This window comes from Chlorocebus sabaeus, chromosome 20, assembly GCF_047675955.1.
Source record: "Chlorocebus sabaeus isolate Y175 chromosome 20, mChlSab1.0.hap1, whole genome shotgun sequence".
NCBI lineage: Eukaryota > Metazoa > Chordata > Mammalia > Primates > Cercopithecidae > Chlorocebus > Chlorocebus sabaeus.
The window spans coordinates 118,823,433-118,850,898 of record NC_132923.1 but is presented as its reverse complement, the minus strand read 5'-3'; the positions used below and the strand labels follow the sequence as shown (position 1 = coordinate 118,850,898).

General features: G+C 47.8%; 1 protein-coding gene across 2 annotated transcripts in view; it reads left to right on the top strand.

Annotated features, from left to right (window-relative positions):
- IGSF21 (immunoglobin superfamily member 21) overlaps window positions 1–27,466 on the top strand; it is a 272,410-nt gene that overhangs the window by 86,518 nt on the left and 158,426 nt on the right. The window lies entirely within an intron of this gene.

Below are 27,466 nucleotides of genomic sequence, written 5' to 3'. Positions count from 1 at the left end.
TTGGATTGCTAAAACCACTCCTGTCCCTTCCCAAGGTCATGGGCAGGCAACCCAGCCTTGTCAGTGCCTGGAGAGCAGAGAGGCCTGGTGCAGAGAGGTGCTGTGGCCCCCAGATGGCAAGCCTGTGGGATGTCTGGATCCAGGAGGGGTCCCTTGGATACACAAGGTACAAGAGTCCAAGAGGGAGGCTGACCTCGGATTCTAGGTCTCCATCAGCCCACAGTAAGCTGTGTGACCTTGGATAAGTTACTTAACTTTTCTGGTCCTTGGAAATCTCGGTCCATAATTATCATCCTACAAATGCTGTTTTCAACTAAGCTGTTCACCCTGCTGGATGTTCTAATAACTGCGTTTGCCTGGTGCTGACAAATCCTCAGTGATTCCCAGGCAGCAGAAACATGCCTGGTACCTACAGAGAGGCCACTGGGTGTGAAGGACAAAGGCAGACCTTGGAACACTCCAGAGAGGGACTTGAATCCAGGCTCTGGAGGCAGCCTGTGGGTTCAAACCTTGGCTCTGCCACTCAACAGCTGGGTGACCTTGGGTATGTGACTTTATCCATCTGAGCCTAAGTTTCCTCATCTATCAACTGGGGAAATAACCAAGACTCTCTCATATTGGGGCTACGGAGAAAGCCAAGGGCTTAGAACAATGCCTGGAACAAGAGTATGTCTTCAGCCAGTGTCAGCTCCTGTCACAGTGACTGCGCCTTAGCTGTACTGACGTGGCCACTGCCTTCTATAAGAATCCAGTGAATTCTTGGAAAGGTGTCATAACCTTTCCAAGGCTTGTTTTCTTCATCTGTGTAGAGGGGATGGCGATTTAAAAATTCAACATTCTTAAAATGCTTGGCACACGGCAGTTTCTTAATCACTTGTAGACATTTCTCTGGCTCTTTGCAGAAAGATATTTTAAATAAAATTTCAGTTTTAAAGTGTATCTGATATTTTGCAATCCTTTGAAAATTTATGACAAAGATGTACGTGACAGAATCTGTCTCGAAGTGAACACCGGGTTGACTTAACTATGCCATTTTCTGAGTGGCCATACCAGAGTAAGAGCCCACTGGAGATCAGAACTTGGGGGAGAGTGCCCAGAGCCAGCTCCAGGGAGTAGGACCAGGCCCAGTCGTAAGTGGCAGCTCTGGGTCCTGCCTGCCTCTCTTTCTGAGATGCCATTTATAGCTGCTGAGACCCACATGGGCCCATAGGGTGGCCCCTGCCCATGCAGAGAGGGGAGCAGCTCTCATTGTAAGAACTGAGTGAGCCCACGAGCCAGGCTCCCAGGATGCCAAGGGATCGTCGTCATTCATCTCCCCCATTTTTATTTTCCTCACTATAAAACATAGAGAAACCACATAGCCAGACCTTAAAAAATACAGACAGTCTCCAGATGAGTCTGTGATGTTAGGCAAGGCCTGCCAGGCGCTTTCTTCATGCTGTAACAAAACTGGCTGGGGAAAAATTCTAAAATTAAGGAGGAGGCCGGCAGTATAAAATGTATGGGGGAGAGAGAGGGAGAGAGAAAGAGAGAGAGAGCAGAGTATCGCAGCGAGTGCCCCACACTGGGCCCCAGGTGGAACTGGGTGGGGTCACTTGATGGCAGGGTAACACCACTTCCGTCACTGCCCCCCTGGTCCCACTTTACTACTGGGGTGTTTTGAGGATCTAATAAGATCAGGGGACCAATAGGCTTTGTTATTTACAAATAATTCAAATCAAAGGACAATGGGAATTCCTCTCCCCTGCCCCCTCTGCCCAGATGCCCCCAAAAGCAGGACTTCTTCATGGTGGCAGGTTCCATGAGACAGATGAGGGTGACTGGCTGGGACTCTCTGTCTTTCTGCCCTGTCCATTTCACTGGTCCCTCTTCCCCAGTGGGCCTTGGACTGAGGCTGGGGTGCTTTGGTGCCCGTAAATGGGGTGACTGAATTAGACCCACGTCCTTATAAAGCAAACTTTTAAAAAATATTCAATTTTGTAAGGTCCCCCAGTATATTAAACAGAAGGGAGGGTGGCTCTGGTGAATAAAGAGTGGGTTGGGGCCCCTGCACCCATCAGTGAAGTCCCCTGAGTTCAAACACTGTCCCTGCCACTCACCACCCAGGGGATGTGTTTCAGTGATTCGACATCTTCAAGCCTCTATCGCATCATCTGTAAAATGAGGATAGTGCTAGAACCCACCTCTCATGGTGGAGATTCAGTAAGACAAAAGATGTGTCTGGCTGAGAGTAAACTCCACAGATGTCCCTATTACAACATGGGTGACAGTTATTCGACTGCTCTTGGATACGTGGACACCCAGGTGCCCCTCGGATCCTGGGCACCGACTCTTGAAATGCCCTCGCAGAGGCCCTGTCAATCCAGGCATCTGAGACTCTACAGTTCTCAGCGTCCCAGCCCTGGTGACTCTGCTGCCTCCTCTTTGGCCATCTGCATGTGCGTAACGTGATGGGAAATTGTGCCCGTGCCTCTCCTCGGTGGCTGCGGTAATAGAGCCCAGAGGGAGCGGGTGGCAGCTCCTCCCCCTTCCCAGGTCTCCCTCCCTCCCTATCTCTCACCTCGGCTGCAAAGCTCCTACTTTATTTAATCGCTTCCATTGTCTGCTCCACGCCTGGTAATCTCAGCTGGGAACACATGTTAACAAATGGGCAAAGTTTTATCGGGAGCCCAGAGCCCCTCCTCGCTTTGTCAGATAAGGTGCTCTCGCCTGGGGGCTCACACTAGGGAAGCTACTCCCGCCCCCCTGGGAATCCATCCCTAGGCAATTGCATTGTGTGAGCGGGATAACAGGAGGATTGGGTAGGAGTGGGTCCTAGGGGGCTCTGGGGATCCAGACAAAGACCCCAAGCCCCTGCTCCTTCCCAACTCATGGGTTCTGCTGCTTCTCCTGCTGGCTAGAAGACCCTCGAGATTCTGCCCATTGTGAGACAGTGGGAAGGCTTGCCTTGGTTTTTGGTTCGCATCCGGCCTCTTGCCTCTTCCCAACTGCATGATTGTCACTTCCATTCTCTGCGTCTTGGTCACCTCGGTTGTAAAATAAGAAGCAAGCCTGTCTGCCTCCCGCAAAGAGAGGTTAAGGAAGGTTATGTACGTGAAATTATCTAGGGAAATGCCTGCGGCTTAGTAGGTAGACAACGCCCCCCTTTGCTTCCTACCTGAATTAGTTTTCTAGGACTGCTGTAGCAAAGTGGCTTAAAACAGCAGAAGTTATTGTTTCACACTTCTGGAGGCTAGAAGTCCAAGATCGAGGTGTGGGTGGGCCACACTCCCTCTGATTCCTGCAAGGGAGAATCCATCCTGGCGTCTTCCTAGCTGCTGGTGGCTGCTGCAACACGGCGTTCGGTGTTCCTGGGCTGGTGCCTGCATCCCTCCAGTCTCTGCCTCTGCCATCATGTGGCCTGCTCCCTCTGTGTCTGCTTCTGCGTCCAAATTCCCCTCTTCTTATAAGAACATTATATTTGATTCGGTCCCTTCTTCATCTTAACTTGATTATGTCTGCAAAGACCCTATTCCAAATGAGGTCGCAGTTACAGGTGTAGGGCTTAGGATTTCAATATACCTTTTAGAGGGATATAGTTTACTCTACAATGCTACCTTTTGGCTAAGCCTTCCTAACGTGAGTGGCCAGGATCCTCATTGCCCTTGGATCAGCCTCTGTTACTGAGCTGACCCTGCTTTGCCTTTCACGTGATTTATCTCATTGACTTTATCCCAGCCCCATGAGGAGGGGTCCACATTTGCTCTTCTGCTGCCCTATCCTGTTCTGTGCTAGGGACGGGTATAAACAGATAATGGTGTTTACATGAGACAGGGGCCACACTAGGGAGATAAGCATTTACAGAAGCAAAGATAGTGTCCCTTTCTCACCAAGGGGAAGTGAAATTAGGGAGGCTCTCGAGAGGCGCACTGAGCTGATCCTGGAAGGATAAAGAAGGCATTCTGGGAAGAGGACGGAGCTTGAGCTGGGACCTGGAGGAAGGAGCATCCCTGAGCTGTGTCAGCATGGGTGAGCAGCCCTGGCAGACTGAGTCAGGGACTGAGTGTGTGCTCAGGGAAGGATGGAGCTCCCTGGTGGTCACCCTTTAAGGGCAGCCAGGCTGACACTCAGAATGGCCAGGCTAAGAAGTGCAGACTTGATTGTGCCAGCACTGGGGAGTCAGTGAAGATTGTGGAGCTGAGAAATGGCAGGAGAAGAACTGTGGTCCAAGGGCTAATTCAGCAGCAAACACATTTCAAAGTTTTTGCTGAAGGAAAGCCTCACCACAGAGGGACACAATGATGGCTGGAATTTCTATCGCCCAGAAATTCCCCAGAGGAACCTTCAGCCTGGCTGGGTGGACAGCACCCATGTCGACTCAGCCTCCTGGTCCTGATTCCTCCTTCACGCTAGTGAGGGACAGCAGGCGTGGCCCCAGGATATCCGGGAGCTGGGACCCAGCTGTTCTCCCTTCTCAGGGAAATAGCAAGGAACAGGTATCTCTGGACTTTGCTTCCTTTGCCTTCTCATCGGGTTGTATGTCGGGGGGCCTGTCCTTTACTGGCATCCCTCTCCCATCCCATGCCCAAGATTTTGACCTTTACAGCCAAGTCTGAGCTGTACTGATAGAACATCCACAAAATCAACACTGAGAAGGTTTCACAGGCCCAGGCGTTCCTTCTTGTGCCCTATAAGTGGAATCATTTATTTCTGTCCCCTAATCTTGATTAAACCCACCTGAAAATAAGCTAGATATCAAATCTATGACTTCAGTCCTCCCTCCGTTCCTGACCCTCTTCTCCCTCTAGTTGCCCCAAGTGTGGCCAGTTTTGTTCAGGAGAGCACCAAGCACTTGGAAAATTCCATTCCCAGCCTTCCCAGCTCATTTCTGCTTCCACGCACCCTGCTGCCTCCTGACAGTCTCACTTTTAACTCTATTTACATTCTGGAAAGTACATAAGATTTTTATCATGTACTTTCCTAATGTCAATTTTCCCCTGATGAGAATAAGGCTGTAAACACCCATATTTTCATAAGCCTGTTACAGTACTCCATGTATTCAAAGTCGATGAGCAATTCACATTCCCAGGGCTGGCTGGGACTGGCACGGGAAGACGACGCAAGGCAAACTCTGGGAGCCAAACTCCTAGGCGTCTTCTTTGTCTTTCTTTGGTTACCACCTTCATTACTTTTGGGGGCCCTTCTTTTATGCCTAAATCAGTGTGTTGCTTCATTTTCACTCTGCTGTAAACAAATACTTGAGACTAGGTAACTTATAAAAGGAAGAAGTTTAATTGACTCACAGTTCCTCAAGGCTGGGGAGGCCTCAAAAAACTTATAATCATGACAGAAGGCCAAGGAGAAGCAAGTACCTTCTTCACAGGGCGGCAGGAGAAAGAGAGAGAGCCAAGGAGGAAGAGCCCTTTATGAAACCATCAGATCTCATGAGAAGTCACTCACTATCACGAGAACAGTATGGGGGAAACCACCCCCATAAACCCATCACCTCCCACCAGGTCCTTCCCTTGGGGATTACAGGTTGAGATGAGATTTGGTTGGGGACACAAAGCCAAACCATATCAATCAGTATATCTATTTTTGGTCAGAGCCTGCTAGACTACTCTTAAGCTGTGGGAATGGACAAACACCAAAAATGGCACCCAGAGAAGGCACAGACTATGTATCCCCTAAACCTGTTATCCCAGGGAAAGGTGACATGGGCCTGGTCCATTAGACCCTTGGCTCTGGGTGAAGGACACCATTCATGACACTCCACAGACTTCTAAGGAAGTTGGGAGTGGCCAGGCTGCACCAGGCTAGCTGGGTAACAGTGGGATTTGCAAACCCCTGAGCCTCTGGGTGGTCGAGTGGGCCTTCTCTAGAGGACATCAGAACTCAGTGACTGAGATGTTTTCTTATCAATCTACTTTTACTGAAACCTCATGGACCTTCCTGCTGAGCCCACTTATTGCAAGGCTAGGTGGGGAAAGGCTCCAGGGATGCTGCAACAAGCAGGCCTTTGCTTCCTCAAGTCTATGAACATGACTGGTTCCACCTCTGGCCCTTGATAACTAATGGTTTTTTTTGTTTTTTTGTTTGTTTGTTTGTTTGTTTGAGACCAAGTCTCCCTCTGTTGCCCAGGCTGGAATGCAGTGGTGTGATCTTGGCTCTCTGTAACAACGGCCATCCAGGTTCAAGCAATTCTTGTGCCTCAGCCTCCTGAGTAGCTGAGACTACAGGTGCATGCCGCCACATGGGGCTAGTTTTTGTATTTTTAGTAGAGATGGAGTTTCACCATGTTGGCCACGCTGGCCTTGAACTTTTGACCTCAAGTGATCTGCCCATCTCAGCTTCCCAAAGTGCTGGGATTACAGGTGTGAGCCACCACACCTGAACTAATTGTTAATGAATGACTGAGTGAATGAATGAATGAGTGTTTGTGTATCCTTGAATCTGAAGAAGCTTCATTCACCAGGATGGGAGCAGCAGAGTCTGCTGTGAAGAGGAACAGGTCGGGTAGGGGCAAGGGTGGTCAGAATCCTGCCTCCAGTATTAGTTCTTTCTAAGCCTGGGGTCAGCAAATTTTTCCTGTAAAGAGCTAGATGGTAAACATTTTAGGCTTTGTAGGCCACAGGGCAAAATCGAAGCTGTTATGTGGGTATTTGTACATCATTTAAAATGTAACTATTTATAAATATACAAATCATTCTTAGCTGGTGGGGCCTACAGAAACAGGCTGGCCAAGATTTGATCTGGGGCCATCGCTTGCCGAGAGCTGTTCTAAGCCCTGTTTCCTTTATCTGTAAGGTGTGACCAACCTCTATTTCTGAGGGTTGTGGTGGGTATTCCATACATGATGGTAACACCACAATCCTAAAAGCCCTATGGCATGGAGGGCTTACCGGGTCCCAGGCACTCCTCTGAGAATATGAACTCATAAGCTCCTCTGACCCCATAAAATAGGTACTGTTCTGTCTCCATTTTACAGATGAAAAAACTGAGCCTTAGAATGGTGCAGTCATTTGCCCAAAGTCACATGCTGGTTAAATGGCAGAGCTGGGATTTGAACCCAGGGACTCAGATTTCAGAGCCTGTGCTCTCAACTTCAGTGATCAGCAGCTGCAATAGTCATTGTTGCTGCTGTTAATTATCATTCTCAGGAATCCAAAGGAATCTAAAGTGAGCCAGGACAGGAACACTGCCAGAAAATAGATGATACAAAAATTTTACTTCTTTGAGTGTGGCGTTCATTGTTTGGTTTTATTTAGCCACCAATTCACCTCTTGGGTTACCATGGCTTGGATCTGTTGGTTTGATATCTCTGAATGTGTGCTCAGAAGTGGAGGTGAGATGAAGGGGAGAGGGCCTAGGAAAGGCTGGGTCAAGTAGGAGGGCCATCCAGTTTACAAACACACAAAGCAGTGCGTGTCTGATCTCCTCTGGAGCATGAGAGCTGGCTTCTCTCAGCCCTGGAAAGAGAGATTTAAGCTGGGCAGGAGCAGGAACTACAGAAAAATCCTGAGAATGGATCACATTCAATTCTTGACCCAGTGTTAGCCCAGAGGCAGGGGGATGACTGAGTTGACCTTTCAGGGCTACATCCTGCCTCCCCGTTGGGCTTGGGAGTTTATGACCTGCAGAGAAAAACTACTCCATAGGTATAAATATCTTCCTTACAGTTCGGGTGTTCAAAACTCCCTTTTCATTTTTTGTGTAAAATAAACAGGTTGGACACACAGCCTCTGAGAGGATTTCCAAAAACTCCTGGAAAAGTTTTAGATCGTTATTGTGTAGGACAGAGAGGGATTCCATTTACACGTCAAAAGATGTGAAGGCCACGGAGTCCTGCTAAAAAGTTAATGGGCAGAGAGAGGAATGGGGGAGAGAAGAAAGAGAAAAAGAGGGGGAAGAGAGAGAAAGAGAAAGAGAGAGAGAGAGGAGAGAGAGAATTCTGCAATATTAACCATGACTTTCTCTGTGTAGTGGTTTATGGGAGAGGATTTTTGTTTTTTTATAATTACCTGGGTTATTTTTTATTTTCTACAATCAACATATATGATTCTTGAAATCACCAGAGAGAGATGTCATTAAAGATTAAAATGTTGATAAGAGTGAGCCTGTGCCTCTTCCTCTAGAGCCAGGTGGGAGTAGGAAGCTGCCTTTCCAGCGGGAAAAATCATCCCGTTTTACGGGACACGTTTGTCATTTGGTGTTTCCTTGACTCCCTCTTATCTTGCTGACAAGGAGAAGGATGGAAAAGGGACTTGATTGAGTGAGGCCCACAGAGCGTGACTCAAGCAACCCATTGTGAAGGAGGGTAATCGCAAAATCAGCTTTGGAAATCAAATAAAATGCCATGTCTTGTAGCCAAGAGACACTGCCCAAGCATTTGATTTTAAGCTCAGCTGAAACCCTGGAGTCTGTCTTGAACTGAGGGGAGGACTGACTCAAGGTGGGACTCAAGGTGATCTATATGAGGAATTCTAATCAAAATGTAGATTGAAATCAAACTTAGGAGAAATTGTGAATGATAACTGTCAGGGATTCGTGAGAAAGGTTCAAAATTCTACCCACAGGGTTCTTTTAAACACTTGCCCTGTGTGATGATCTGTTTTAATGCTATGTTACAGGATGGTCGGATTGAGGTATCATTTTCAAGAAGCAGTAGAAAGCACTTAACACTATGCCTATCTCATCATAGGCCTTATAAAATATCAACATTTCCTGGATACTGTTTCTTCTTCTGGACACACTATGGTGAACAAAACAGACAAAATCCATCCCCTCATGGGGCTGACATTCTAGTCAAGGGGTAGATAAATTTTAAATATGGTGTCGGGCAAAGATGTAGCGCTGTAACAAATAAATCAATTTTCAGAACAGAAAGAGAGATGAGCTAGGAATTTTAGAGCATTTGAGACTGGGTGGTCAAGCCTTCTGTGGGTTATGACATTGAACAGAGACCAGAGCAAAGTGAATGAGCAAGCCATGTGCACAGCTGGCTCAAATGTGTTCTAGGGGCTGAGAGCTGTGGCTCATGCCTGCAATCCCAGCAGTTTGGGAGGCTAAGGCGGGAGTATTGCTTGAACCCAGTAGTTCATGACTAACCTGGGCAACATAGTGACACCCTCATCTCTACAAGCAATAAAAAATTAGTTGGGTGTGGTGGTGCATGCCTGTAGTCCCAGCTACTGGGGAGGCCGAGGTGGGAGGATTGTTTGAGCCCAGGAGTTCAAGGCTGCGGTAAGCCATCAACACACCACTGCACTCTGGCCTGGGTTAAAGAGCAAGACCCTGTCTCAAAAAAAAAAAAAAAAAAAAAAAAGAATGATGTTCTAGGAAGATGGAACAGTAAGTGTAAAGACCTTGGGGTGAGAGTGAGCTTGGGGTGTTTAGTAATGAGCAAAGAGGCCAATGTAGCTGGAAGAGAGTGGGCCCAAGAAAGTGGTAGAAGTGAGGTTGGAGTGAGAGCTGGGTGCCTCACCGCACTGGCCTCTGGGCCATGGAGAGGACTTTGGCTCTGGCTGTTCGGTATGATGGGAGCTACCCAAGGGCTTGGCACAGAGGAGCAGCATGTTCTGCTTGATGCTTCAGAGGACTGTTACTGTCTCAGATAAACATGTTGTATTGGTCTGCTATTGCTGTAGTAACAAATTACTACAAACTTTGCAGTTTACAACACCACCTGTCTATTTTCTCACAGTTCTGTAGTTTAGAAATCTGAGTGGGCTACACTCAGGTCTCTACTCTGGGGCTCACAAGGTCAAAATCAAGGCATTAGCTGACTGGGCTCTTATCTGGAGGCTTAGGAACAAGAATCCACTTCCAAACCCATTTAGGTTGTTGCAGAATTCAATTCCTTGTGGGTGTAGGACTGAGGTCTCTGCTTCCTTGTTGGCTGTCACTCTCTTCTCCTGTAGACTGCTTGTATTTTTCTTCAAAGACCATGAGGGCATGTTGAATCCATCTTGGACTTTGAATCTCTTTGACCTCCTCTCCCATCCCAAGAGGGAGAAAACTTCCCACTTTTAAGAGCTCATGTGATGAGATGAGGCCCACTGGGATAGTCTCCCTATCTTAAGGTCAAGGGTGTCATGTAATGTTACATGATCATGGAGTGATAACCCATCATATTCATAGGTTCTGGTGATTAGGATGCAGAATCTCAGGGAAGGGGAGCGTTTTTAGAATTCTGCCCACACGCATGTGAGGCATGGTTTAGCTCTCCTTGCAGGAAAGGCATCTGGGTATGTGGAAGACTATGTAATATGGATCATGAAATCCAGGGTTGCAAAGTCAGGACTACAATACCAGTCTCTGTTGCACTCCTTCAAAGAGCATTTATTAAGCACTTCTGCATTCCTAAGAGTGTTTTGCATGATGAAGGATTTAAAACAACAACAGACACACTGGGGAGCTGAAACTAATGATGCAGAAAGAAAGTACTGGATTTGGTAAAATGCAAGGGAGCTCAGTGCTAAAGGATGCAAAGGCAGGAAGAATCTGGCAGGGGCTGGCATTCCCTATTGACACCTCTCCCCCCGGACCAGTCCATGTTCTTGTCTGGTGCCTGAATCAGAAACTAGCAGGTGTTTCATAAATATTTGTCCAGCCAGTGCATGAATCAATGTGCTTCAGTTTTCCTACCAGTAAATAGGGGTATTGTCCTCCCCACATGTTTGTGGGAAGATCAGATACAGAAAAGCATATATACTTGGGGGAAAAAAAAACCAGGTTCAAAAGTCAGAGTCATTGTTTTTGGGAGTGGCAGGGATTTGCTTTGACATGCCCCTCGGAGAGAGATTGGGATTTAACAACCACATCAAATGCAAATAATTGGCCAACAGGGGAGTTTTCCTAAGGGAATTTATTGGAAAAAGTTTGGATTGGGGGAAGCAATAGCACAGAGGCCTGAGGGCCCCGGGATGAAGGGAAGGGGCCCAGAGGCCTGGTGGGCATGCTGAAAGCACCCTTCACCTTCTTCATAAACCAATGGAGGGTCTTCTTGCCCAGAGCTGGCCAAGAGCAGAGTTCAGTTCCCCTGGGAAGGAAAATGCTGCCCCAAGGTTGTGGGTTTTGGGCAGTTCTCCTTCAGTCTAGTAAAAATATCTTAATACCAATAACACACTTTTCTTATAATAGGCCCAAACTGAATGGCCTTCAATAGTAGGTGGAAGGAATAAGTGGACTGCAATATTTCACACAATGAGATACTAACCAGGACACATTTTTTAAAGCACAAACTCCTGATAAATGCAAAACATACAGGAATGTCAAAAACATCATGTTGAGAACCTGTAGCCAGATGCAAAGGGGCACATACCGCAGGATTCCAGGTATGTGGGCTCAAGAAAAAGCAAAGCTCATCTTTATGGAGAAGGCAGGATGGAAGTTATCGTGGGGGTGAAGGTAGTGACTGGGGAGGAAGGAGAAGGTGGGAACTTTCGGGGTTCTGGGAATGGTTGAGTGGTGTCTACATGAGTGTGCACGTAAGTAAAAATGCATCGAGTTTCTTGCTTGAGTATTTGTGCATTTAACTGTAAATTATACCTACAAAAAGGAATAAAATCATTACAATAGTGGTAGCATCAACCACATTTTGAGTGCTAGATTAGCACTATACAGCTATTATCTCCAACCTTGGGAGATAGGCATTATGATTCCTTACTTAATAGATAAAAAGACTGAAGCTTCCTGTGTCCAAGAGCATAGTTAGGAAGTAGCAGAACAAGATTCCTGGCTGCTTTCTTGGCTTGTCTCAATGCCTTTCCTATCAGGTGACCTGGGCCCAAGGCTTACCCAGTACCTGCATACAGTGGGCCAGCCTTCTCTTTTCTTTTCTTTTCTTTTCTTTTCTTTTCTTTTCTTTTCTTTTCTTTTCTTTCTTTTCTTTTCTTTTCTTTTCTTTGCCTTTCTTTTCTCTTTTCTTTTTTCTTTTTTTTTTTTGACGGAGTCTCACTCTGTCACCCAGGCTGGAGTACAATGGGGTGATCTCAGCTCACTGCAACCTCCGCCTGCCAAGTTCACGTGATTCTCCTGCCTCAGCTTCCTGACTAGCTGGGAATACAGGAGCCCGCCACCATGCCTGGCTAATATTTTTTTTTTTTTTTTTTTTTAAGTAGGGGCAGAATTTCGCTATGTTGGGCAGACTGATCTTGAACTCCTAACCTTGTGATTTGTCCGCCTTGGCCTCCCAAAGTGCTGAGATTATAGGCATGAGCCACCGCACCCGGCCAGGCCCACCTTCCTTTCTAAATGGCACTGGACAGTTGGTGGAATGTGCCCTGCCCTGGTCCTGCCATTTCTTGTCCCTGGAGACAAACCTGCCCCAGACACTGTCCATGCATCCCTTGTCTTGAGGCCCCAGGCCTTTCTGTCTTCATGTGGAATCTGGCAGCCTGCAGCCCTGAAGAATGGGAATAAATGATCTCCTGTTCACCCCACCCCGGCCCACTTGCACCTCACCCAACCCCTCCATTCAATAAGACGTCTACAGTCTGCACCTGCGCCTTCAGCAGGAAGAAGTTAGATGGTGTGCAAATCGGGTCCAAATAGCCTTCGGGTGACATCCAGGCACTCTATAACCATGCAACTGTAATAGGCTGATGTTTATCTTACTGGATGTAGGATGTATGCATTTAATAAAGTATTAATATGAAGACCAGATTGCTTCTCCTGTCAAGCGGCAGAATGAGATTAGAGAGGAGAGAGAAGTTGGGTGCTCCCTTGGGAAGGGGGATCCCCCCAGACATTCTCCTTTGCAAGCCAGGACTCCTTTGCTTTGCAGAATAAATGCATCCTAACAGGGTGACTGTAAAGGGACTTTCTCATAGGATTTTTGCATTGCAAAACCAAAATATGTTCCAGAGAGCAGGAAAGATGCTCCTGTGGAGTGAGTGGATCTATTTTAGTGGCAAAGAAGTTTGGCTGAATGTCAGGTGTCAGGCATAGCTAGTGTGGGGTAACGTTTGGGGAGAATTTTTTCAGTAATCTATACTTCCAGCTTTCGACGGCCGGTCCTGATGTTGGAGACTGTCTCTGCTGTGCTAGGGAACTCCTGAGCCCACGTGCATACCCCCCTGAAGTTTGTTTTCCTCCCTTTATTGCAGGATGTCTCAGCCTCAGCACTTTTGGTGCTTGGAACCAGATGACTGTTGGTTGTGGTGCTGTCCCTGCACTGAAGGGTGTTTAGCAGCATCCCTGGTTCCTGCACACCAGATGCCAGTGGCACAGCCCCCCTCCAGTTGTGACAGCAAAAAATGTCTTCGGACATTGCCAACTGTCCCCTGGGGGTCAAAAATCACCCCTGGTTGAGAACCACTCTGCTTTCTTGAACCATCTCTTTATTTTATATTATTTTTTCTTTTGTAGACAGAGTCTCGCTCTGTCACTGAGGCTGGAGTGCAGTGGCGTGATCTCAGCTCACTGCAGCCTCCGCCTCCTATGTTCAAGTGATCCTCCCACCTCAGCCTCCCAACTAGCTAGCTAGGTTTACAAGTGTGCACCACCACACCCAGCTCATTTTTGTGTTTTCAGTAGACATGGGATTTCCCTGTATTGGCCAGGCTGGTCTCGAACTCCTGACCTCAAGTGATCCGCCCTCCTTGGCCTCCCAAAGTGCTGGGATTATAGGCATGAACCACTGTGCCTGGCCTTCCTTGGACTATTTCTAATGGCTGCTAGAATGGAGATGTGAAATCTCCCTGGGCCAGTCGGGCTGTTGCCCTGATAACTAAGCTGCCCAGCTTGAAGAGTCTGAACTCAAGAGCTTTGATCCTGCAAGAAGAGCCCATTCCCTTGTTCTTCAGTGGGAAAACCCTGTCACCTGAGTTCATTTAAAACTGATGCAGATCCAGAGAGCAAAGCCACACTGTATTCAGAACATATCTTAAGACAACAGGTTCAAGGAAACAGCATTGTTACTGAGAGAATTCCCTTTGCAAATTTCCAGGCCCTTCCGTGCCAAAGTGAGGTAATCCAGTTTAATGCGAGTTGCCTTTTTGGGAGAGAAAAATAAAAGACAAAATATTTAAGGATTCCTTTATTCTGCTTTTAGCTTCTGAGCCCAGCAATTAATTCTTACGTGCTAAAGGACTTCTGTGTTTATGAGGCATTATTATTTAATGTAGGCCTATTTTAAATTGTAATTTTTTTCATTAAGTTGCCTCTTTTTACTTATTAAGACCAGTTTTATAACCTAGCATAGACTGTATTCCTTGAGTAATAACGATTTTTCTTTTAAAATATTCCTTAATAACCCATCATCCATATTTTAAATTTTATTCTGAGTCAGAGATGCCTCCCTGTTGCTCATGCGTCTCTCTTCACATTTCTGAGTGATGTTGGAGGATGCAGGGCTGCCAGATCCTCTGCCAGCTTTGCTTTAAGTCTCAGTGCAGAAAGCAAAACAACAGCCACTGGTGACTGCCCAGCCTCCACGCTCCTGAGGCCCACCTGGAGCAGCCAACAGGTTGGGCCATCTGCCCCACAGCTTCCCAGCAATGTTCCACAAAGCAGACTTGCTGGGAGCAGCCGATGTGGGGCACAGAGAAGTGGGATCGTTGCAGGGAGCCGGAGCATGGCAGGGCAGTGAAACCCAGGTCATCTGTGGCAGCACAGCTCCCGGGTGCCGGGCACAGTGCTACGCTCCTTGCCTGGGCATCTCTCTGCATCTCCCCTTGCCAGCCTTAAGAAGTAAAGAGAATTATCCCATTTAGCGGAAGTGGAAACTGAAGCTCAGAACAGCGGCGTGACTTACGCAGGGTTGCAAGGCTGGCTTGTGATAGAGTCAGAAGCTGTCCCCAGGTCTGTCTGATTCCCAAGCCCAAGGTCATAATCTCTCAGCACTAGTGGTCCTGACAATTCTCCTACAAGCAAGGAGATGAACTTCTCCAAAAGAACATTTCAGAACACCTTCCCTGCTGTTCTCATCTTGGCATCGCCATTGTCCTGAGAAGTAAGCGCCACGAGCCCATTTTTCAGATGAGATGACTGAGGCCCAGAGAGGAGTAGGGACTTGCCCTTTGTGTCCATAGCAGAATGAGGGCTAGCCCGGGGTCTTCTGCTTCAAGGTCCGGGTTGCTTTCTTTTCTTCCTGCCCCAGCCTGTGGTTTCCCCATTGCTGACTGCACCACCAGCCCAACCCAGGGGGTCCTGGCCCCTCTGCTTAACATGCCCCTGGCCCTGGAGAGGGCACTGCAAAGACAGCCATGGGCTGTCAGAGCACCTCACAAGCATCCTGTGTCACATCGGTCTCAGCCCTCCTCCCTCTCAGCAGTTTTAGTTGTTCTTGGATACAGGATTGCCCCGGGGTTAAGAAAATGGTAATTCCCCTCACCTACCACCAAGGACATGGAGAAAGTTCCAGAGGGTGACTGCAGGCTGTCAGATGAAAGATGGTCAGAGAAAAGACACTGGTGTGGTAGAAAGGTCACAGGACTGTGCTTTAGGAGACAGGGTTCCTGGTCTTGAGTTGCCTGTTAATTGGCTCTGTGGCCTTCGCCTGGGCCTTTCTCTTCCCTGGGCCTTGATTTATCCATTTGTGTAACAAAAGGGTTTCAATTCCATATCCTTAAGTCCCCTCCCTCTGATGTTCTGCCATGGGAAACCTGCTTTGGGACTCCAATTCAGCAATGGTATGGCCAGACCCACTGATTGATTTTGTTGCTTTTTCATTCATCTTATTCATTCATTCACTATTTTTCCACCAAGAACATTATTGAATTCCCACTGTGTGCAATGCATTAGTGGAACGTAATAGTAGACTAATTGCTGTAACAAACCAAATTTCAGTGGCTTAACACAGTGGTATTTTATTTGTTATTCATATCAGGTCCACTGGGGACTATAGGAGGACTTGGCTCCACACAGTCATTCAAGTACCCAGGTTTCTTTCATCCTTTCATCTTATGATTCACCCTCTGCCAAGTCCTCAGAGCCCTCCCCACCGTGGTGATGAGTGGAGAGAGAGGGTGTGCAGGCAGCATGGCAGGTTTCTAGGGGCCAAGCAGGAAGGTCATATTCCCCTGGCCAGGATATAGTCACATGGCCCTGCCAAACTGCAAGTACCGACTGAGTAGCCAGGAGGGAAAGGAAATGGAGTGTGGGGAGCACACGGCCGTCTGCCTGGGTCTGGGGAGCACACACACAGCACAGAGCAAGGACCATGTACAAGACAGAAGCTTCAGACCCCAATGTGAACTTGGGTGAAGGAGTCTGGGACAAACACAAGAATGTGAGGTCCCAGGTGGACGCGGAATTAGCAAGCCCAGCATTGCATCCCACAGGAATCCCTGTCATCAACCCAGGATCTGCTGCCTAAGGAAGCATTTCTCTAGTCTCATCACCTTCCCTGCCCAACACTTCAGAGGCATGAGGACTGACTGAGCAAGTCCTGCCCTTCTCTGGCCTCATTGTCACCCATCCATAAAATGGGAAGAAAAATGACCAACATTAGCTTTGCAGGGAATTGGAGGAGCATCAGGTGTCTACAAAGGGTCGTAGAACAGCCTTCCCAAGTCTTATTAATGGTATAAGCATATCATTATCAATAATGAAACACAAATTAATAATAAATAAACAAATGAATGATAAATAATGCATACATCATGAATAATACATTAATCCTACAAGTTTTTGAACATCTATTGCCTCTGACAGAGGGGAATTTGATTAGTTTGCTGAAGATTAGAGAGGGGGAATATTTCAAAAGAGCCCGGGGAGGTCGGGGCAGGGATGGATGCCAGAAAGCACTGGGAACTGCTCCCTGCAAAGGCTGCAAATCATTTGAAGTCCCTGGTGGCCCAGAGTTGAGCTGACCTGTTAGGGGAGGTGAGAACCAGGAATCTTGAGTGGGATGCTCCCCCTCTGATGTTCTTTCTTGGCCCAAATTTAGGATGGGAAATCCCTAGCTCAATAAGGCAAAAAGTATCCAGCCACAACAAAATTAGAGTCCACGGTCCAGGCTAGGCCAGTTGAATATACCTATTGTATTAGTCCGTTTTCACACCGCTTTAAACAACTACATGAAACTGGGTAATTTATAAAGAAAAGAGGCTTAATTGACTCACAGTTCTGCATGGTTGGGGAGGTCTTGGGAAATTTATAGTCATAGAGGAAGGTGAAGGGGAAGTAAGGTATGTCTTACATGGAGGCAGGAGAGAGAGAAAGTGAGGGAGAAAGTATCACACTTTTTTTTTTTTTTTTTTTTTTTGAGATGGAGTCTCACTCTGTCAGCAGGAAGGCCAGGCTGGAGTGCAGCGGCGTGATCTTGGCTCACTGCAACCTCCACCTCCCGGGTTCAAGCAATTCTCCTGCCTCAGCCTCCCAAGTAGCTGGGACTACAGGCACCCACCACCACACCAAGCTAATTTTTGTATTTTTAGTAGAAATGGGGTTTCACTATGTTGGCCAGGATGATCTTGATCTCTTGACCTCGTGATCCGCCCACCTCAGCCTCCCAAAGTGCTAAGATTATAGGCGTGAGCCACTGTGCCCAGCCAGTACCACACTTTTAAACCATCAGATCTCTTGAGAACTCACTCACTCACAAGAGCAGCATGGGAGAAATCTGCCCCCATGATCCAAACACCTCCCACCAGATCCCTCCCCTGACATGTGGGGATTACAATTCAGGATGAGATTTGGGTGGGGACACAAAGCCAAACCATATCACGTGTAGAACTTATTAGTTCATTCATGGATTCATTCATGGATTCATGGATTCATTCCTGGATTCATTCATTCATTCATTCAATCATTCAATGCGTCTTCAATGCCAGTAGTGTGGCCAGTGGCATGCAACGCACCAAGAATGTAGTAACAGAGACATGCATTTGGCCCGTCAGAGGCTCCCAGTCTACTGTGGGAAACAGACTGGCAAAAAGAAGTGTCCTCATGCAATGAGTTAGGGCTATGGTAGATGTTGTGAGAGGGCCACCTAACCCAGATTTGAGAATGCTGGGCATGGGGTAGGTGAAACTGGAGTGTACATCAGGAGTGGTCTTTGGGGTAAATGACATCTAAGCTAAGACCTGAAGGACATAGCGAAGTGATGGGGGCAAAGTGATGGTCTTCCAGGCTGAAGGAATGGCAGGTACAAAGACCCAGTGGCCCAATGCAGCCTGACATACTTGGGAGCTCTAAGTAACTCAGGATGGCTGTGGCTCAGGGTGCAAAAGATAAAAGGGCAAGAGATAAGCAGAGAAGGAGGAAGGCTCATGAGTGGTTTTATGTAGCAGTCAGGGGTTTGGACTTCATCTCAAAGGCAACAGGGAGACAAAGAAGAATTTAGATGCAGACCAGGGCTTAAGCACCCTGGGCTGCAGCAAAATCCACATTGTTCCAGGGCTCCATAGCTCACAAAGCCCCAGAAGGTATAGTGTTCGTGTCTTGGTTCATTTGTTACTTCATTTGTGCAACACACTCACTGAGCACTCATTATGTGCCAAGCATTATACGGAGGTGCATACCAGGTCCCTGGGCTTAAGGAGCACTAGTCTGATGTCTGAGACAGACACACGAAGAACCACATGTTATATTACGATGGAATGTGTTTGGGCTGTGACTGAGATGTTTACAAAGGTCTATGAGCTCAGGAGAGGGTGTATCAGACTCATATCAATCAAGGAGGGGGTGACTGTCACATGGAACCTGGAAGGATACAAATTTCCCTATGTGAACTCAGAGGAGAAGAGTGTTCCAGGAAGAGGAAATAGCACAGGGAAAAAGAACTGGAGGGGTTTGGAAGGGCTGACGGGGGCTGCTGCAAGGTGGGCAAAGGCACAATGTGAGACTGATTGAGTTGGAGGGGCCGAGAGAGGCAAGCTCATAAGGGACTCAGTTGGCCATGACAGAGTCTGAACTTTATCCTGAATTGGAAGGCAATGGGGCAGGGAAATTGAATGGCATTAACCAGACAGGTGGCATAATCATATTTGCATTTTAGAAATATCATTGAGACTTTAGGGGGCTGGGTACCTTAGAGGAACAAGTTTGGGGGCTAGAGATCAGTGAGCTGGCTATTGCAGAGCTCCACTGGGAGATGTGGAGGGGCCAAACTAAGGCCAGATTGGTGCAGAATAGAGTGGAAAAGACAGTTGTGAGAGTTATTGGAGAAGCAGAATTGATCCGTCTTAGAGACTGATGACCTGTTAGCTTTTCCCCTCTTTATGGAGTGGCTTTCTTTTCTTAAGAGGCACTGCCCACCCCCGGCCCCACCTCTCACCCTTGTTTCTGCCAACAAGGAGGTAGATGGTTGGGAGTGCCCATTAGTCCAGCATAGAAGAGTGTATTTCACAGAACTCTCTGTACCTGCCTAGAAGATATGGTTGCAGTAATTGGTTTGTTGTAATAATATTTATTACAATAGTAATTACGCAGCACTGGAACCCAGGGAGGATGTCCTTAGTGCCAAGATAGGGTATTTGTCTTCATAAGACAGGGGTGACCTCTTTTCTTCATGAGTGGTAGTGCGTGGAGCTCCTGTTATCACATGGAGATAAATTCCAGACCCACAGCAGGGGGAGAGTAGTGCGAGGAATTTATGTGGCCCTGACGGTCATGGTCCATCCCAGCAAGACCTAAAATCCAGCTGGTGGAGCTGCTGCCAACCACCTGACCACCCATCTGCCCCAGATCGAGTCGTGGTGTGGTCCACAATGGTTCTGTTAGGAGATAAGGGTCCTTGAATTCTTGTCACCACTGCTGCACTTCCAGATCAGCTGCAGAGTGGGCTGAGAACCTGTCCCTGCTCTCAGGAGCTCCTAGTCCAGTGGCAGACACACCCGCTGCCCCCTGAGAAAAGGATGGATGACCCATGTTGCTTTTCAGTCTTCACTAGTTACTTGCTATCAGTAAGTAATGGTTTGGGTGACACACGGCAGACACTTTTGGGCCAAAAAACTATTCCAGAGGTGGGTTCAGAGGACTGCGTGTCAGAGATGTGGTGGAACAAATTGGCCAGCCCAGCCACAAGTCTCTTAGAGTTCCAGAAATGTTCTCAGTCAAACACATCTTCCTGGCCCTCCTAGCAGCCTTTGCTGGCTTTGAAATTGAAAATAGCCTCACCCATCAGTCTTCTTGCTGCCCCCTTGTGGATGCATTGTGTCCTGTTACTACAGCAGGGTACTTGACCCTGCTACACCCCAGCAAGACTTCTTGTGTACTTCCTAGCCCCTAGTCCCACTACCCGCTACCCACTCCTGTTTTCAGCTTCTTCATTTAGAAGCAAGGGGGAGCAGGTTGCCATGAGATGGTGGGAAGAGTACTGGACTCAGAGTCAAAGGGCCTGCCTGCCAAGTCTGGTTCTCTGTGATGGTGAGGAAGTCACTCTGCATCTCTGAGCCTCTGTCTCCTCACCTGTAGAATGGGTACACTCTCTGAGCCTTTGTCTCCTCCCCTGTAGAATGGGTACACTATCCTAGAGGGCTGCAATGGTAATCAATGAGATAGTAATTACAGAAATCCTTTGAAAACTGCCAAGCACTCGTCACATGCTCAGTTTTTCATTCCTTCAACAATTATTTATTGGGCTCCTACTAAGTGCCAGGCACTGTTCTAGATTCTAGGGATATAGTAGTATTAGTCCATTCTTGCATTGCTATAAATAACTACCTGAGACTGGGTAATTTTTAAAGAAAAGAGGTTTAATTGACTCAAAGTTCTTCAGGCTGTACAGGAAGCATAGCTGGGGAGGCCTTGGGAAGCTTACAATCATAGCAGAAGGTGAAGGGGAAGCAGGCACATCTTACATGGCTGGAGCAGGAGAAAGCGGGGGAGCTGCTACACACTTTTAAACAACCAGAACTCTTGAGAACTCACTGCCTCCATTGTCCAGTCACCTCCCACCAGGCCCCTCTTCCAACACTAGGTATTACGATTCAACATGAGATTTGAGTGGGGACCACAGAGCCAAATCATATCAAAGTGGTAATTAAACAACATGAAATCAAGAACTTCCAGCTCTGGTGAGATGAAGTAAAGACAAGCTTCACTTCATCTTTCACTAATTCAAATATAAAACCTAGGTAGAATATATGGACATCTATTTGAAAAATCTGAAAAATAAATACTAGCAGATGGATTGGGGAAAAACACCAGAATCAAAATGCCACATAAAGAATGAAGATAAATAAAACCTACAGTCTTACTAGGTAATACTTAAAGTGTACAAAATACAGATGAAAATGCCTTGAAACACACACACACAAAATACCCATGAAAATCTCAACTCACATGGAGAAAGACAATTAGTAGACTACAATGATGAGATGGCACAGATGGTTGAAGTATCTGACAGAGATTTTGAGGCAGCTATTAGGAAAATACTTGAACAAGTTATCAAAAACAGTCTTGAAACAAATAATAAAATAGAAAGCCTCAGCAAAGGCATAGAAGATATAAAGAAGAGCCCATTGAAAAACTAGTGCTGAAAAATACAATAACCAAAATAAAAAACTCACTGACTAGACTCAGTAGCAGAATAGAGATGACAAGGAAAGAATCAGTGAACTTGGAAGTAAATTAATAGAAATGATCCACTCTGAATAACAGAGAAAAAAATATTGAAACACACACACAGTCTCATGAGGTGTATAGTCTAGTTGGAGGTCAGGAATGTCAGCAGACAATAAGCAAGTAAGTGTATGTAGGCAGTGATAAACGTCTAAGAAGGAGTAAAGCAGGGTAATAAGTCAGAGAGTGACAGGGGTGCTATTTACATGGGATAGTTGCAAGAGTCTTCTCCAAAGAGGTTTTGACATTTGAGCAGAGAAAAATTGAGGGGTTGAGTCATGTGGGTATCTAGGGGAAGATTGTTCTGGAAGGTGGGAGCAGCAAGTGCAAAGGCCCTGAGGTGAGGATATTCTTAGGAAGCTCAGGGGCCAGCAGCGTTCATTGTGAGTAGAGAAACTGAATGAGTTCAGAGTGAAGGGAGCTGAAATCAGAGAGGTGGGGAGGACACAGGGCCAGGAGAGGGCAGAATAGGTGGGCCAGTGAGGAGATGGAGCAGTAGGTGAGACAACAAATGATGGTGGCCAGGTGCAAGGAGGTAGCAGCAGAGGGGTGAGCCAGTTGGAGTTTGCATATATTTTACAGAGCTTACAGGCCTTGCTGGCTGCTTTGATGTGAGCATGAGAAAAAGAGGTTCCAAGAAGTAGACTGGTGTGCTCTGCACTCCCTGATTGGGAAATAGGGGAAAACATCACATCAGTGTAGGGCCTGTTTCCTTGAGGTGCCTGGAGACAACCAAGAGGTACATCAGACAGTGATGGACTGCCTTACAGCAGGGTTTCCTACCCAGGACTTGGGCATGGGCGTGGGCATGGAGGATGTTTATATTTCTATGTGTGAAGTTTCCTGGCTAATCTGAGTCCATGCATCTGGGTTTGTGAGATAGCACGAAGAACCACTCCCTCATCTGCTGCAAGCTCCTTTGTTAGCTCCCTTGGTGGTAAGGAAATGGGAGAAGCCAGGAAGATAGGACACCAGCTGAGCTCACTGTCACCAGGAGAAGCAGAATGTTGTTCAGGATGCTGCAACAGCTCCTCTTGCAGCCCTGAGTCTGCTGGTTCTGACACTCACCCGCTGAGGTGGGCACCAAGTTTCTTGCTCAGGGGCCCTGTTATTATGGTGGTTCAGTTAAGTGCCACTACCTGTGGATTTGTCTGCTGTACAGTCTCTCCCCTACCACAGTGCTATCTGCTGACTCATGGTTAATGTCTCATATCCTACCAACCTGAGTAAGAGAACCCAAAGGGGTGGCCACTCACCACCCAGTGCTGATTTCCTCTGTTGGATGCAGTTCTGACGCTTGGCTTCATGGGAGGCCATTGGATACTCCAAGCTGGCAGCAACACCAATCCAAGCAGATGTGGTCAGAGAGGCAGGTTCAGAACACACCTGAGGTCAGGGGAATCTTCGGCCCAGGCTGCTTAGGGAAAAGCCCATTAGAAAGAGATGCTTCTGTGAGGGCCCTCCTGGGAATTATAAAACAGTCAAGGGAATGAGTAGAATCCATTTGTTTCTTTCTTCACACCATCTTTGATCCAGGCACTGTTCTAGGCACCTGGGGACCATAGCAAAGAGAAACAGTTCATTACCTGTGTTGAGGTGAACATACCCTGAATATGTCATTACAAGTAATTTTCAGTGTCCCAAGCAGTAGGAGTGGGAGAGGCAGGAGTGCTTTGAGAACTATGGAAGTTTGAGGAGTTGTTTTCTTGAGGAGGTAACATTTTTTGTGAATCCTTGAAGGATGACCAGGAGATATCCAAGTTATCCAAGTGAGGGAGAGGGCTTAGGGCAGAGGGACAGCTGGTGTTCAGGCCCAGAGGTTAGAGGAGGCTGTGTGTACAGGAGAGCAGAGGCAGCAGAGCCAGGATGACGAGCGAGAGGGGCCGGAGGAACCTGAGAGCTAGGCATGGCCAGATCTCCCTGCTGGGGAGATGTGCAACTTTTCCTATGGAGTAATGGGAAGCTCCTGGAGACCCTAAAGAAGGCCAGGGGCGTGCATTTTAGAGAAATGATCAGGGAGCATGAATGGGTGCCGGAAGCCCATGTGGCATGCTTTGTCACCACCACCATCTTCTGAGAACCCAAGAGCAGCCATGCTCTGAGGAGGGGGTTACCATTCACTCTCACTCAGCCTTACACCAAGTCAAGGGAGGCACAGTTACCCCTATTATCCAAATAGGCACAGAGGTTTAAGTGAATCAGCCAGGGCCACCCATGGGCCATGGTGAAGTTATAACAAGGGTGAAAATTCATCTCAATTTGACAGAAACATTGTCAGTTTTAGGTGCTGAAAGTCTCTCATCCCAGGAGACCCCCTCGGTCTTGGGCAGATCGGGACATGTGGTGACTCTAACATAGTTTACGTCTCTTTTCAGAGACAGACCCGTATCCCTTTCATGGAAGCCCCTGCTGACCCCGTCCACCCCTGGGGCCAGACCTGAGCCATCCCTCTGGACACATTCGCTTGGAGCTGGGAAAGGGCGGGGAGCGACGCTGGGATGTTGCCAGGCGAATTCCCGGGTGGAGGAGCTATTTGTCATCACCTCGTTAGAAGGGTGCCAGGTTCTTAAATATTGTCTGTGATTTTGCTAAATGTATCTTAACAGGAGTGGTGTAAACACTGTCAGAGATAGAGGGGAGAGTGATGGCGCCATCCAGGATAATGAACTGCTTAGTTAAGATGGATCTGTCTCCACTCCTGATCCACTTCTCGATACCGCGCTTAGGGGGGCTCACGCATTGAGGCTGATTGGTGGCAAATTTAATGCCCTGAAAGGCAGAGCTCCATCTGTAGCTGGTGGCTGAGTAATTGGTGTGTTTGCTTCTCCAAGGAATGGTGTTGAGTGGTACCCAAAAGGAAGGTGGCAGGGTGGCCTCTGCTTCTGGCCTCCCAGGTTCAGGCTCAGTTAGCATCTGACATGGGGTTAGTTGGAGCAGGAAGGCCCCCAAAATCAAGCTCCCTTCTCATTTTACAGATGAGGAAACTGAGGCCCAGAAAGATGGAAAACTTGCCTGAGGTCCCAGCGCTGGGTGGCAGTGTAGCTGAGACCAGAACTCACCACTCCTCTGTTCTTCACTGCTGTGCTCCTAGCTTCCTCCACCCATGCCTGCTCAGCTGTGCCTCCTCATTCCCAGGGCCTCCATAGGAGAGATGAACCCTGAAGTGCTTCCATTCAGAAGCCCCTCCTAGAGAGTCCCCAGCAGCGGCCTTCTTGACTCTGCTCTCTAGTTTTATGTCCTCTGCCTTGGGGGAAGATCTCACTTTGTCGGTCTCCTGACTTTGCCCCCAGCCTGGATGAATGCCTGGCTGAGCAGGTCATCTCTGAATCTTCTCGTCTCTCCAGTCAGCTTCCAGATGCCAGTCTGCTCTTTCAACCTCTACCTTGGAGCTGTCTTTCCTAGACTGGACAGTGGAATACTGGAGTGAGGCAGGCCAGGGAAGGGGGTTGGCGGGAAGTGTGATGCCACCTCACTCGGATCCAGGGTGTCCTGTTTGGGCAGAGCTTGTGTCAAATGAAGTCCTCAACCATGCTTTACCACTTTGGACCCTGTGATTATTCCTGCAACCACATTACATGTGGGGAAACTGAGTCCCATGGCAGTCCCATAACTTGCCCAGGTCGCTACTGAATGCTAGAGTGAGAAACTTGAACGTTATCAACTGACTTCAAATTCTGGGGAGGTACGTGGGTGGGGGAGAGCCAGGAAGGATGGGGAGGAGATTTTCAGGAAAAGAACCAGTGCAGGGTATTTGGAAGATGATGGAATTTTGTGAAATCAGGGCTGGGGGAATATTCACTGGACCTAGAGGAGAACTTTTCCTGTGTTTTTCTCTTGGAAACAGCTCCCTTGCTCTATGAACCCCTGCCATCTCCTCTCCTGTGTGTATCTGTGTCTCAGAGGTGTTTTCTCACCTGTGATCCAGGTGTTGATTAGTGCTGTCATAGCCTTGCCTGGCACATCTGTTGGAAAATCACCTTGCTTTCCGCCTTCTCCCTCCTCACCCCAGCCAGAGAGCCTACCTCCAGACCTGAGACTTAGACTTCACGCATCGCCTGATGTTTGTCATGGCCTTGGATAATGAGCAGGCCACAGCTCATTGTCAGGTTGTGACCTCAAGCCCTGAGGCAGTAGGGTCTCCCCTCTGCCCACCATCTCTCACGTGAACCTGGCCCCAACCCCAGGTCTCTCTGTTTATGGTTCCTATCGTTCAGTGCGTAATTCTGGGTCAGTCCTTTCCCCACTCACCTGGCCCAGCTCCTGCACTGACTTCCCTGCCCTGTCTGAGAGCCAGGCAGCTGGTGGAGATTCAGTGGCAACCGATGGAGCTGCAAATTGGGGGATACCTCCCAGAATTCCCAAGAGACCCAATCAAGTAGTATGATTCTGCTCCAGGCAGTAGCAAGAAGTGGTAGAAAGAAACTGGCTTTGGAGACAGACGGCTCTGAGTTCAGATCTCAGCTTGGCTGCTCTGTCCACGTGGCACGGAACGAGGTGCTCCACAGCTCTGAACAGTAGCTCATTCCTGTCTGTGACAGACGCATATTTACAGGAGGGTATGAGGATCCAAACTGCCTGCGCCCATGAACGCTCAAAACGCATCACTTACTGTATTCATATTTTAATGCTCTACTAATATTAATGGAATTCACATTCCAGAAGGAGAGGCAGATGTGCAAACAGACAATTGCACTCCAGTGTGACATACTCGTGGTTGCAGCATTGTACAAGGCACTGGCTGCTGCCTGAGCTGCTGAAAAAATGGGAGTGAAAGTGCTGGGAAAACTAGAAGTGACACGATTTTAATCCTTAGAGCGAAACCTGTTTCTGCAGCCTGGAAACCCCACTCCCTCAGCTTCCTGTGGGTCTGAGAAGGGGAGTGCCCAGCTACGAGCATTTCTCCCCACCAGCTGCTACCATGACTCCAAGTAGGGGCATCCCTGGAATGCAAGGCACAGTCACTCCTGCCTCGGTTTACAGCGGTGTTTCCCGATGTTTGTTTTCAAGGACACCAGCAGGGTTGAGACTAGGGTGAGGCTAGCCAGGTGCACAGGGGGTAACATTCAAAGAGCCACCCACTCACTCTCAGGATGGTGCAATGAGAGTGTGTCCTTTAATTTTGCACTGCAGGCCCCTTGCTTGCCTCACTCTCTTCCCTCCCATTCCTGGCTCAGGTTCCACAAGATGCTCTGAAAAAGATGGGCTCTAGGGTGTAAAATATTAAGAAAAATTTCCCACTCTGGCCCAAACTTGGAGGGTTACAAGGCACTGTGAGCACACAATCCAGCTTCAGGGCCTTTGTGCTTGACATATCTTCTGTCTGGAATGCTCTCTCCTCAATACCCCCATGGCTCACACCTTCCTTTATTCCAGCCTCCTCAGAAGGGCCTCCCAGGGCCCCTCTGGCTAAAGAAGCCCCTCCCCCATTACCCTCCATCACTTCACTCTGCTTTGTTTTTCCTCATTATGTTTATCACCACTGGACATATTTTCCATCATTTATTTGATTATGGGCTCTTCTGCTAAACTGGCAGCTCCATGAGGGAAGGGACGTGTCTATTGTTACTGATATGTCCCCTGCCTACAACAGTGCCTGGTATGGAACAGATTCTCAATTAATATATTTTTCATGCATAAAGGAAAGACAGGAAGAAGGAAGGAGAGAAAGTTCAGAGAAGTCCTGAAGGGAAGAAGGGGTTTAATTATAGTTAACCCAATACCTTTCAAAATTCATGGATGGAAATCATGTTTTCCTGCCAGACATGGTGGCTCATGCCTGTAATTCTAACACTTTGGGAGGCCGAGACGGGTGGATCACTTGATGTCAGGAGTTTGAGATCACCCTGGCCAACATGGTGAAACCCCATCTCTACTAAAAATACAAAAATTAGCTGGGTATGGTGGCAAGCACCTGTAATCCCAGCTACTCAGGAGGCTGAGGCAGGAGAATTGCCTAAACCCAGTAGGTGGAGGC